Raw genomic sequence first — 14,561 nt, 5'->3', positions numbered from 1 at the left:
CGCAATATGGGGAATAGATTTAATAGGATCACTACCGACAGGAAAAGGAGGAGTAAAGTACGCAGTTGTGGCGGTCGATTACTTTACGAAATGGGTCGAAGCTGAACCACTCGCAACCATAACGACCAAGAAAGTTCTCGACTTTGTCATCAAGAACATTGTGTGCCGGTATGGTTTGCCCAGAAAGATAGTTTCAGACAACGGAACCCAATTTGACAGCGACCTGTTCACCGATTTCTGCGAAAGGCATGGGGTAATCAAGATCTTTTCTTCAGTCGCACACCCCCAAGCGAATGGGCAAGTCGAAGCTGTAAACAAAACCCTCAAGGACACCCTGAAGAAAAGACTTGAAGAAGCGAAAGGAGCATGGCCAGAACAACTACCGGAAGTCCTCTGGTCATATAGAACATCTCATCGAACAGCCACAGGGCGTACCCCATTTTCCTTAGCCTATGGGTATGAGGCCATGATACCCGTCGAGATAGATCCCCCCTCACATTGGCGTTTAACGTATGATCAAGAGAAAAACAGCCAGCTAATACTGGAGTCCTTAGACTCAATTGATGAGATACGAGAAAAGTCTCAACTCCGAGTTGCTGCTTATCAACAAAAAGTCGCCCGGTACTTTAACTCCAAAGTTAAAGAAAGAAGATTCAACGTCGGAGACTTGGTGTTACGACGAGTCTTCTTGAATACCCGCGACCCCACTGCCGGCGTGCTTGGACCTAACTGGGAAGGACCTTACCAGATTGAAGAAGTCCTTCACCCAGGCACCTACAAAATTGCACGCTTAAACGGAGATCTCGTTCCACGTTACTGGAATGGAGAACACCTGCGCAAGTATTATCAATAAACAGCCCTTCTTAAAGGACTGGCTTGTTCAAATTTTCCCATTAATTTTTACAAGTTTTGCAAAGAGGGTTAGCCACGGTGTATGGCTAACTGCTCGTATATGTAAGATTCTGTTTCAGAATCATTCGTAAAGACATGATTAGTCCATTTTTAATACGAAATTATAAGGGACTGTGCTCAGCCAGTCGTTCTTGCCAAACTTTGTGAATTTACATTTACAAGTATTTGTTCATTACGTGTGTTGTTTTGCTGTATTACAAGTATCATTTTTCCTCTCGAACAGTAATGTTCGAACAGGCCATGGTCAAGGCAAGTGACCAAGGACCTAAGAGCTCCTCGATCACTTGGGGGGCATATAAGGCACATCGATAGCAAAGCATACTCTCAAGGTATGTAAACACATGAACAAAATGAGTGAAAGCATGCTTCAAGTACTTAGAGTATTTTTTCAAAATATATGATGCCAAAGTACTATGCTAAGTTCGGTCATACGGACAAACGTTATAATAAGTAAAAATATTATAACACCAAGAGTTAAGCTTTTACACCGCAAGCATTGCTGCTTGGATGTAATTGTTCAAACAAAAAGATTTACTGCCCGTGCAGCAAAGTTTAAAAAGAAATTATTGTCTTTACATTGCGACCCGTGGGTCGCTTGTTTAAGAAGAACAGCTAAATAAATTAAGAGGCATGGGGGGCAGGAGGATCCTGGGCAACAACCTGGTCAGTCTCTTCCTCGATGGTTTCTTCGTCCAAACCAACGACGCTTGGGGTTGCAGGAGTCGCAGCTCTCGCCTCCTCTTCAGCCAGTTGAGCAGCGCACCGAGCCAACTCCGCAACTCTGACCTCCTCTGAAAGGTAGCTAAAGTCAGCACCCTGATTATGTTTCCAAAAGTTATAGAAACATCGGAGTGTCGCCCTCTTATACTTTTCCAGATTCTTGGAGTTGTCAAGCTCCGACTGCTGCACCTTGCCCTCGAGAGTGGCAATAGTCTCGTCCTTAGACTTGACTACCCCCTCCAGATGCTTGATCTCGCGGAGATGAGTTTTATTGTACGACCGATACTCTTCCCTCAGCTTAACCGCTGCATCTTTAGCAGCTTCAGCTGCAGACAGTTTGGTCACCGCTGCATCCCGCTCTTGGACCACCGTCCCCAACTCCTTAGCATGTTTGGCTTCAGCAGCCGAAAGCTCCTCAGCCGCCTTCACCTGATGTTTCTCGAGAACTTTAGCCTCAATCTGCTCAAAGTAGGCCTGGGCTCGGGTACGAGCAGTAATGGCAGAAAGTAAGGCCTGTAAACGAAAGAAAAAGAAGTCAAGACTCATCATGGGAACTGAAAAAACAAAGACTCGAGAAACAAAGAAATACTTACGCTGGAGATCTCGTTCAGAGTCCTGTTCAGGATTTGATCGACTGGTAGCTCCACAGCTTGGATCATGGCAGCCCCAACACGTTCACCTCTGCCAATCCGTTCAATTCGATCCTTAGCGGATCGAATGGTATGGCTCACGAGCCTGGCCTCATGAGCCTCTTCGCGAGAAAGATGCTCCCTAGCAGGCGCAGGTGGAGGATTGGACCGAGCAGGGGTGTTTTGCTGTTCAGAAGGAGCTGGAGGAGGGGTAGGAGTTCGCCCAGTTGGCGCAGGACTTTGCCCGGTTGGGGTACCCTGAGGAGGGTCTTCTGGTCGACTCTTCTTGGCTGAAGGGCCTCGACTGGTTTCACCAGTTCGTTTCTTTGACCTCCGTTGAAGTTGAGGGACTTCCTCTTCCTCTTCGGCCTGGTACATGTCAAAGATATTGGGAGTCGACATATCTGCATGAAAACAAACACAAGAGGTTAATAAGGGAAGAAAAAGGTGGAAAAAAGTAATACAACAGAAAGAAGATAATAAAGTGAATACCCGAGCTACAACTACTGGTCGCTATACTATTGACTCTATTAATCATATACTCATTTTCTGGCATGAAGAAGTTTGGCCCTAGATTTGGAGCATATGTAAAGTTGCCATCCCCGTCAAACATGTGACAGGGGATTGGCAGACCATTTAAAAGCGAAATAACGTTACCATTGTCATCAGAAGACTCTTCCAAGTCAACAACTGGTTCTTTGGCCTTTTCTTTCCCCTTGCCTTGGGGAGCAGAAGGCCTTTCTGCAGAAGGGCTGCCCGTGGGTTCCCTGATCGTAACTCCTGTTGGCCTCCTCCTTGGAGAGGGCACAGGAAATTGCTGCTCGGGAACCCCCCCAGCAGTGGGTTCGTCCGTTTCGGACCCTCTATTGTCATGGCGAGGAGCCAGAAGGCCAGACGACCTCAAATTATTTTCTTGTGTCAAGGTCTTGACACATTTGGTAGCGGCAGACATCTTGGCCAGAGTGTCAGACCTCGACACCATATCTGGTGTTGGGGTCGGGCGCAACCAGGGGCCTGAAAAGCAAGTCGAGTTTGAGAAATGACGAAAGGAAATACTCTATGATAAAGTATCGACCAAGGCAAGTTGTTGCTGGATATATCCGGAGTAAAGAAGTACTCCTTGTTGTAATGTCCCATGTTTGATATGTGGGTGGTGCCACTCAAAAACGTCCGGCCAGTTTCCTGATGGCAGAAGTGAAAAAAGCCTGTCCCGTTGTGTTGGGGATTGGACTTAAGGTCAAAGAGGTAATTAACCTCATGAGGTGAAGGTTCTGGCCACTTGTTAAGTTTGTACAGGACATAGAGTGCAGCCAACATCCTATATCCATTAGGGGTCATTTGAAAGGGAGCGACGCCGAAATAATTGGCCACCCCCACAAAGAAAGGATGAAGAGGGAGATAAGCCCCCGCTTCGATGTGATACCGGGACCAGGCGCTGTTTGCCCCTCCTGGACGGTTAGCCCTCTGCTCCGCAGTAGGACGTGTAATGGTTACCCCCGTTAGGGGATATTTTCTGAAGCAGTTCGCGACCATCCGAGGGGTCATCGAACTGGCTGGAGGGGTGTACCACTCGACATCAGGCGGATTACGATGACGAGGACGAGCCCTAGTTTGGATATTGGGGTCCGGAGTAAGATTCTCTCGACCACTGGTCGAGGGAGCCCCCGCCTGCGAATCAGGCTGGGCAGAAGGAGAAGGGTTACTTTCAGATTCAGGCCTTTTCTTGCCAGAAGATTTTGAACGGGCCATAGAAGGAGAAGGGTGCGGTCTGGAAGAGGCTCGTGAGAAGGGTATCTGGTGGATGCGATCGGATATTTGTTCTTCTCCCTCGAGCAGTTGGGCAAGGAGATCGTCGTCGATGGGTCTCTCACCTCCCCACAAATCTGGCATTAAAATCTGCAAACAGAAGAATGGGGAGGCGAGGTCAGAGGGATCTAGGAGATTCTTAAAGTAACGTTGGTCGAAGTATAAAAGCTAAGCCTTTATATAACAGCATTCTAACTAAGTCTCTCTGCGCAAACAGTTTAAAAAGCGGACCAAAAGGGTGAAAGTGAAAAGTTTTCCTGAAAAGCTTTTTCGACTCCCCTCACAACGGGAAGAAATTATTTCCAACTGGATTAAAAAATCGAAATGCTACTTCGATCCTACGTCCTAAAAAGTGCTAATCCTGGGTTTTAAACTTACTCAAAAGCATACTTTGACTACAAAAAACATCTTATCTACAGGCGTTCAAAAAACCAGAAACCAAGAGATTCAAACAGTACACCATTTAAAAGCATGCACCACGGAAGGTTAGAAGCATGGAGTTTCAGAGTAACTTACCAAGGAAAGTGGTCGTGAAGATAGAAATGAGAGTTTCGGAAGTCAATGAGCCCACCGTCTGATCCTACAGCACGAAGGAAGGTTCGCCGGAGAGAGTAAAGCTCTGGTTTTTAGGGTTTTTCGACAAAGAGACGACGTGCGTAAAAAGGAAGGAAATGGCTCAAGTAACCTTATATAAGTTTGTCTTTGGTATTCAAAAAGCGTGATCATTAGTTTTCCATTTTCGAAGTATGGGGAAGAGTAATGGCCGTCAAAATTGTTTCTGGGAAACTGAAAAGCCTTGATTAGACAGGAGTGGTTTGCTTTTTTCAAGAACGCACGAAGGGCTCTGACACGTCAGGAGGGGTTACCGAAGGGTCGTTCGCTCAAAGTTTATTTACTGTTCGTAGTAAATAAACTTTGGGGGGCAAATGTTATCCAATAAATTAGCATTTGTGACGTGGCGAATAATCTCTTGACACGTGCCTGACACCTGGAGCGTCTGCTAGAGTATCGACCAGGAGACACACCAGAAGCAGGACAGACCTTTTTTTTACCACGACCAGACTGGTCGGTGGTTCCGCTGGCAAAGCAACATTTATGGAAAGATCTTATGTATCCCGAATTTATTTCATGCAATCTTCTGAATATCCCATGATTCAGGGGATAATATCTGTAACAATATTGGGCAACCCCCATGAGCCTATAAAAAGCAGGAGATGGCTCATGGGAAGGGACCTTTGGCAGCCCAAAAACCATAGAAATATAGAAATTATCTGTGAAAACTAGTATTGTTTATGAGGAGTGTTGAAACTCATTGAGCCCAAGCTCTCTGATCACACTTTTGTTCCCATATCAATATCATTCTAAGTGGATGTAGGTCATTACCAGATTCTGGGGCCGAACCACTATAAATTACTGTGTTTTCTTTACTTTTGTCATTACGTTATTATCTATACATATTCGTCTATATCATTCATATTTTGACTCCGTGTCAGTTGGCTAAATCGAGGGTCAACAGTATGAATAGAGGTGTGGCTAGCTTCATAACTAAGCATAAAAGACCTCCAGGTTTGCTTCAACCTTTGCCTATACCATAATGGAAATGGGACAAGATCCCAATGGTCCTTGTGACTGGATGACAACCTTAAAGCATGACACAGTCTGGGTGATTGTTTGACCAAATATGCTCATTTCATTCCAATTAGGAATGAGTACAAGACTTTGAGACTAACTCAACTTTATGTGATAATATAGTTCGACTGCATGGGGTGCCTTCAAGCATTGTTTTTTTATAGAGATCCTCAATTTTACGTCAAGGTTTTGGTGAGCATTGTAAAAAACTTTGGGGACTGAACTTAACTTGAGCACCGCTCATCATCCTTAAACAAATGGGCAGTCTGAGAGGATCATCCAAAATTAGGAGGACTTGCTTCATTCTTGTATTTTGGATTTTGGAGGTAGCTTGTCTTTGGTGCAATTCAATTATAACAATGGCTACCAAGCCAGTATAGGCATGGCTCCTTATGAGGCCTCATATGGGAGACCAAGCAGTTCACCCTTGTGTTGGGTAGAATCAGATGGTCATGTCACTATTGGACCTCAAATTATCTCTAGTATCACTGAGAAGATCAAAGACATCCAAGAAGACTTAAGGTTGTTCAAAGTCGTCAGAAAAACTATGTCTTCTTGAAAGTTATTCCTATGCGTGGTGTGATGAGATTTGGAGTGAAGGATATGCTAGCCCCAAGATATGATGGACCTTTCAAGGTTATCGAGAGTATTGCAGAGATCGATTATTGATTGAACTTACCGATGCGGTTGGGGGCATGTTCACAATGTGTTCCATATGTTGATGTTGAGGAAGTATACTCCAGACCCACCGCACACCATTGACTATAAGGGAATTCTTATTCAAGAGGATGTGACATATGAAGAACAACCTATCAGAATCTTGGCGAGAGAGTTTATGGTGCTAAGGAATAGGGAGATTCATATAGTCAAGGTCTTATGGTAGAACCATAGAGAAGAGGAGGCTACTTGGGAGTTATAGTCGGAGATGTACGAGAAGTCTCCTCATTTGTGTAATTTTCAGCTTGAGGTTGTAATTTTAAATTTTGGGACGAAATTTGTTTAAGGATGGAAGAATACAAAACAAAATTTTTTTTAAAAAAAATATTAGTTTTGTTTATAAGTGTAGGACCCACTTGGGTCAAAGACCTTACTTTCTCCCTTTTCTGTCTCTCTCCCTGACTCCCCTCTCTCTTCTTTCTTTCCTTTTCTTTATTTCCTCTCTACGACACTCACACAAGAGCTAGATCAGACCACCACCGAAGGTCCATTTTTGATACCCACAGAGCTGGAGCATATCTGGCCGATAATGAAGCTACACCCCAAGTTTGGTGGAAATCGGAGCAAGGACGTGCCTAAACGGAAGCTTCAAAGTTTCACCGTCGAAACTTTGAGATGACATTCATACTTCAATGACCATTTGATGAGAGGTTGGTACCATTGGAATCAACATCGCGAGAGGAACTTTGCCCCTAAACCATTTCGATCAACTCGTCATTTTTCTTAGGTAAGATTTTTGGATCTCTACCCCTTTATGAGCATTTTCTAGTGACATAAGTGGTTGTTTGGAAAAATGGGTTATACTTCCATGATGTACTCAACGAGATGATTGTTTTGTATATAGAAAGTCAAATTCCATCACCGTTGTGGGAGCACTATCACTGGCCACTATGAATTGCCATTGTGCATGGCTAAGGTGATATTTTTTACCATCTTTGAATGGTATCATGCTATATGTCGTTGGACTCGATTTGAAGAGTACATTACAATGATGATAATTGTTTTTTCAATTGAGGATTGTCAGAAAAAATGACTTTAGAGTGGATAGGATACTTGGAACCTTGGAATAGGGGGCTTAGGAGGGTCTCTTTAGACAAAGGATAATGATCCTAAGGAGGTAGGCATTTACCTTGATTACTGCACTTGTTTTATGTGTACTAAATAACATTAGACATATTCCAATTTTATGATTTATAGAATGTTTGAAAAATTGAAAAATTAATCTACTTATTTTTTTGGACTGTTCTGAGGGCACTGAGTGCCAAATATAGTTTTGTATACATATCTATGTAGATTATGATTTTTGGTTTTATTCACATGGAGTTGTTGTGCTGCTGAATTTTCTAAAATAAGGGGAGTATGCTTGTTTGTTATTCTTTTTGCCTGGAGTTGGTTATACTGATAAGAGCCATATTGATCATGATTTGGCATATTGTTGTTTCATGACCTAGTCTTTGTGTCATCATAAGTAGGTCAGGTGCTCACTCATCTATAAATGTAAAGAACTAGGAGCTGTACATGAGGTAATTTGAGCCACCCCTTGTGGTGGTTATGAGGCACGACTACCCGATTTACGATGTCATTTTTCTATGATGGGTATTGGGAGTTAGGGATCTATTGGACAGTGTGATGTGAACGTGTAGTTTCTCTCTTGTGGTCTCTCTATTTTTTATACATGATGATGATATGCTTTTATTTATCTTTTAAAATATAACTGTTGACGGTGAGAACTCATCAACTAAGTTGAGTTGGAAAAAATTATCAAGCTAAGATAGTCAATAAAAAATCTGTAGAAATTTAGGTACTAACTCAAGAACAATGACAGAACAACAATGGAGAAATCAATCTTTCATTCACTCTCAAGCACTTGCTACAGTAAATTTTCCAACCCTCTTTCAGGTGGGGCTAGAGTTCATTTTATAGTAAGCTCTAATGGCCCTGGGTACATGGTGGTCCAGGAGACCAAGTGGTACATAAGTACTCTGTTAGGAGAGTGGCTTCAGAGGTTGTGGTCGTACATCCAGTACAGGGGCAGGCGTCGGGAGGATGCCTCCACTACTTATCCGTACCCATGTCTGAAGAGTGGTGACAGGCATAGTGGCGCAAGTGGTAGTGGTGTCGACTCTGAATCCTGGCCGTAGACGTACGGGCCACATCTCTTATTCCAGCACTCCTACTACCCCACCGGTACGGGTGACCGTACTCGACATAGAGGGTCTTAGCGGCCGTACCCAGTACAAGATCGTACAAGTATGTTCCATTCAACTCATACCCGGGCCCCTAAGCATTGGGGTCCCAAGATATAGGGAACGGGACACTTATCGCGCGTAACGGGGGTGGCGCGAGGTGAGGTTCTCAGGTCCTTGACGTGAGATGCCTGAAGCACCTCGAGGCCACCTACGAGCATGGGTAACAGGCATGTGACCCCGCCAGAAGTCTAAGGGTACGAGGCGAGATGCCTCCCTCACGATCCCCTTGGTGGCATGGCTCTCACGACGCTCATGAGCCCCCTTCGCGAGGCCTCCTGCGCGTGGCCCATCCGTGTGGCCATCTGATGGTGCGGCTGAGCGAGATGGTTGGAGCTTCGCGGCCGCAGCTGGGCGTGGCCGAGCGAGGCCAATGGTGTCCACGCCTGGGTGGTCGAGCGAGGCCGAAGGCGTCCGCGCCTGGGTGGCCGAGCGAGGCCTAGCGAGGCTGAAGGCGTAAGCACCTGGGTGCCCGAGCGAGGCCGTTTACATCTCGCGTCTGGGTGGCCGAGTGTGGCCGAGCGAGGCCATGGCATCAGCGCTTGGGTGGCCGAGCGAGGCCATGGCGTCAGCGCTTGGGTGGCCGAGGGAGGCCTAGCCAGGCCGAAGGCGTCAGCACCTGGGTGGCCGAGCGAGGCCTAGCGAGGCTGTTGCCGTCTCGCGTCTGGGTGGCCGAGCGTGGCCGAGCGAGGCCATGGCGTCTCGCGTCTGGGTGGCCGAGTGTGGCTGAGCGAGGCCATGGCGTCTTGGCATCTATGTCGTGTAAATGGGGGCCTCATGGCATTGATCTCATATTTCCCCTTGGTGAGATTTTGAGCATCAACACTTCCCCACCAGTCTAGGAGAGTACCTTTAGGTGCTCTTGTAGACTATTCACCTTGATTCTTATAAATAGGCCTTCATGCAAGGCCTAATATTTACACCTTACTTCCTTAGCTTGGTGGTTCCTAGACCCTTACTCCTTTCAAGAGGTAAGGGGTTCAATCCCCCACCACCTCACTTTTGCCATAGCTTCCTTTATTTTATTTTTTCATCTCATCATCATCATCATTTTTTTTTTTTTTTACATATGAGCTAATTTTTTGGTGTGTCTATTTGGAGACTAACACATCCTTTTTGCCTATTTTTGCAGACATGTATTTTCGACCATTTGGTGTTTTTAGCCCTCGTCCTCCTTTTTTTGGTCTCGACAGCCTCCAATTTCTACATCTTGAGGTATATTCTCTTTTTCCCTGGTTTTTGTTGGGTTCAAATTAGCGTTACTCGGGATGGGGTACCCTGGCCTGAGCTTGTAGTGAGTTTGACCATATGCACGCCCCTCTTTTTTATACCCTGTAGTGGGCCGTCTAGGACGCTTGCATCTAGAGATATTAAGCCTATTTTTTTGTGTTTTGTAGCCATCCCCTTATTTATACGCGAACCCCTTTTCGCTTTCGGGACGAGGTCTCATGGCCAGTGACGGCTCGTCCGACATACTTCCGGGGGCTGAATTTATTGACCTGTCCTCAGACTCAGAGTCCCCTGAGGGCAATCCTCACCAGGACTATGACTCCTTAAAGCAGGCCCGCATCCACCACCTTGAGTACATGGCTGAACTTAGGCGTAAAATTTGGGTAGTGGAGAGCGAAATTGACTTGATGTCGAGAGGAGACGGAGGACCTTCCCCCCCCAAACCTTAGTGACCATGTAGCGAGCCTTAAGGTGACCCTCTTAGAGTTGCAGAGGGGGTTAGAGTTTATGGAGGGACACCTTCCGCTTGAGCCTTCCAGCCCATCTTCGCCTGATGACTGTCAAGGGGCTGCTTCTGCTTCTCCTCAGCCCCTAGTCTCAGTTTTTCCCAGCTTAGCACTTCCGCAGTTGCTCCCTCGATGGAAGACTCTTGCTAGGAAGAAAAATTGGAGGGTCAAGTGTTCTGTCTCTTCCTCACATTTTTCTTTTGATTTTGAAGATATGCCGAGGTTAAGGCGACAGGTATCTACCCAAGAGCAGGACGACGCCCCTTCACTAGCGTCCGAGCTGGTGTCGCGCGTGTCCGACAACAAACTGGTGGACATCGTGAATCATTATCGCGTCTCTCCAGATTATGCTCTATACGCCCCTTTGGAGACATGCCAGGCTGACCGCCCTAGGCTCGACTTCGTGGCCCTCAGTGAGCACATTCTGAAAGTGGGTGGTACCGTTCCGTTACACCCGTTCTTTGTTGCAGTCCTTAACTACTTCGACCTTGCTCCGCTTCAGCTGGCACCCAATGGCTGGCTGACTTTGAGCTGCCTTTTCATTGCATATGTGAAACTGTTGAAGCGCGCCCCTACGGCAACTGAGGTACATTTCCTCTACAACCTTATGCCCCTTCACAATTCAAAAGGCTTTTACTACTTACAAAAAGCCAACAACGGGGCCTCTTTGATAGAGGGTTCGGTGTCTAACCCGGGGGCTTGGAAGCGGGACTTTTTCTTCGTGGAAGGTCCACTCTCTGTCTGTGAGGATTTCCGGTACACTCCCAGTAAGTACTTTGAGCATCACTTCCTCTTTTTTTTTTTTTTTTTTTGTAACTTATGGTTTTGTGCCTTACGCTCACATTGATTATGGCGCGTATTGTGCAGAGCGATTCGCCGAACCCATCGTCGTCGGGTTGGAAGCGAAAGACATGAGAAAGTTCCTCAACGCTGATCCTGCCACAAAAGAGGCAGTGCGCCTTTTCACCGTAAAAAATCTGAACTGCCACAAGCTGTCTCTTGTTTCTGACCCCAAGTTGTTGTGGACCATCTCTGGGTCCACGAAGATGAAGGAGACCTTGGCTGAGCCTTGCCCGGATGACGATGAGGACGATGAGGACGATGAGGGGCCGGAGGAAGCCCCCCTTGACCGCGGGGGATCCCACCAGCTGTCTCCATCTCCTGGGGGGTGCCCTCCATGTGCTTCCTATGATCCGGACATAGCCCCTCACTCACAAGACTAGCAGGACATTCCGGGGTGTTGTATTTTCCCTGACCCTGAGGGCCACGACGCCTTCACTCAGGCTCCTCTCGACCCTGAACCATCGGGGACTTATTACGCTGACCTTGCGGAGCCTCACTCTAATCTACCAGAGCCTCCGTTTTCCACTTTAACCGCGCCCCCTCCTGCTTCGGCAAGCGGGTTGTCTGTCCCCATCCAGCCAGGTGCCCCTAGTACGGATGGGGCACCTTGGGTGACTCGGATGGCAACGTCTTACGGACAGCGATACACTCAGCTTGCCTCGAGCCTCCCTGTATCCGACTTGAATGGTCTTGGGAACGTTGCTCAGACGGACCTTGGGGAGAACCTGAGGCGTACCATGACTTGGGTGAGTTCCTCCACCTCGCGTCGGCCCTATTATGTATAGGTGTTTATGTACATGTCTTTTGCTTTTGTCACTTATTGTTGCTGTTGTTAACTTTTTTGTGTAGGCCTATACGGTGGCTATGCGGTTTGCTGACACGTCTAGTAACATCTCCGCGTCTACTGCTGAGAGGGACTGCCTTACAGCCCGAGTCCAGGAGCTCGAGAAAGAGCTCAATGAAACTAAGGCTAAGTTGTCAAAGGTCCGGACCAGATTTTCCAACTTGTCACTAAAGAGGAAGGAAGTAAAGGCCAAGACCAAGGGGCTAGAGGACAAGGTTACCCGCTTGGAGCGTGAACTCCAGGAGGCCAAGGCCATCGCGGCTGCTTCGCAGCAGAGAGTTGCCCAGTTGGAGGCCGAATTCGAGGCCCTCAGGGCTGAACTTTAGTCGTCACAGGAGAGAAATGCTTCCTTGGAGGCGGAGAAGGCTACCACCAAGCGCAGGTCCATAGACCGTGCCCTATACAACGTGTAGAGGTAGGATCCTAATTTTGATTTCTCTTATTTTGGTGAGCACGCCGTCGCTCGAGCGGCCATGTGTAGTGCCCACGCTAGGAGGCCCTGAAGTAGTTACTTCATAACATTTGCCGGCTAGCCCTCCATGGGTGTATGCTCACTTCCTTTTTTTTTTTGTACTTCGGGCCTTTGTAATATGACTGTCATTACTATTTTTCTAGCGTAACTCTTGTACTATCTTCGAAACTTTCTTTTTCAATGTATAAATACATGTGTTGCTATTTATCTCTTATTCTACTGCATTTGAGGCCCTTTTAAGCCTGTATGATGGGGTTTGGTTGGTTCCCCTCTTTTATTTATCAGGCTGGAGGTCCTTTGGAGCCCATGTGAAAGGGTTCACTGGGACCTCTTTTGGTGCCTCTTGATTACTCTTATAAGGATATTTTGACCCCTTGGGTCCTAACTATCCTTTTATATATTCTTGTGCGCGCTTATTATTTCTTTGCGAGAAGCGTCCTTCTCGTCGTTATTCATAGTGTTGTGGAGGAACAGCAAGGTCGAAGAGGCGACATGGGAACTGGAATCAGATATGCGGGAGCGGCATCCCGAGTTGTTCAGGTAAATTTCGAGGACGAAATTCTCATGAGGAGGGGATAGTTGTAACGACCCAAATTCAGTGTTAAGGCTTAAGGGCCTAGAGTAGTGTGCCTGGAGGGCATGATGGGATTTGGTGTGTGTTTCTATTGAGTTTTATGCATGATTATCATTTAATGCACGTTATATGACTAATTGATTTTTTGAGATGCATGACTATGTGAATTAGTATGCATGTAGACCTGATTGTCTTATAATGAGCATGATTGTAATTTGGCCATGTTAGGGCATATCTGTGATAATTGTACTATGTGAATTGTGCCATGTGAGGTGGTGTTTTTATCAGGATGCACGCATCGAGACGGTCCTAGTGAGCCAATTAGTTTAAAAGTCACAACGGGATGTTGTACCCGGCTCGGGAGGAGCCTAGGGGTACTTCGGGAATCTTATAAGTTGAGTTGAGGATGAGTGGTTAGCTATTGGTAATTGGGTAACCATTTGTAACTGCTGTGAGTAACAAGTTTTAAGATAGAAAGTGGTAGAATTGAAATGAAAGTGTAAAGACTTAAGTACCCTTGAAGGTTTAGCTTAGAAGGATTAGTAAGAAAGGGTAATTTGGTCTTTTGGCAAGGCAAATAGGCAAGTTTCAGCTGGGTATATGGGGTATACGGTTTGGGGCATTTGGGTTCACTTGTGGCTTTGATAAAATTAGAAGAGAAGGAAAAGAAGAGGAGAGAAAGGCTAGGGCAAGAAGAAGAAAGAAGAAGAGGTGTTGAAGGGGGCTGAAGTGGGAAGCTTAGGAGGAGATCAAGGAACTTTTAGGGTGGATTCTACTCTTGAGGTAAGGATCTTATGCATATTTAAGTTTGTTTTCTGTGTTGATTGAGGAATTTAATGCTTGAGATAAGATTTTCATGGGTTTTGGTTTGAGTTGCTGAATTTGAAGATCAAAGGTGTGGATCTTGGGTGTGTTGATGTTTTGGTCTTGATTCTAGTGTTTATAGGGTGTTAGGTTGTTCATTTGATGTTTGGATTTGAGTGTTGGGGTTTAGGTATTGGTTTGGGGTGATTTGGAGAGGTTAAAGCTCGGGAAAAATGCAGGAAAAACCCAGATTTTCTGGGCTGCGAAGGCGTGCCGCGGCACAGACTTTGGGTGCCGCGGCGGGGAGCTTCTGACTGATGGGTGCCGCGGCACAAGGCAAATTTTCAGGATAGTTTTTTTTGGCAATTTTAGGTCTTAGCTCCGGGGGTTCGGGGGATGCCTCCGGGGTGTTGTTTTAAGGTTTTAGAGGTCCCGGGAGTACGGGATTGGTCCCGGGAAGTGGTTTTGGGCTTGGTTAGTATTAAAAGTGTTTTATGTGTGCTGTGACTAGGATTTCGGAGAGGCTCGTGCTAGTGGACCGTGCTCGTGACCGTGGTGCATCGGAAAGCACGGAATACAGGTAAGAAAACCGTAACACCCGAGAATAGGGCATAGGCCCACTGTGTGAT

This window comes from Humulus lupulus, chromosome X, assembly GCF_963169125.1.
Source record: "Humulus lupulus chromosome X, drHumLupu1.1, whole genome shotgun sequence".
In the NCBI taxonomy this organism is placed as follows: Eukaryota; Viridiplantae; Streptophyta; class Magnoliopsida; order Rosales; family Cannabaceae; genus Humulus; species Humulus lupulus.
Note: the sequence above shows the minus strand (reverse complement) of the source record.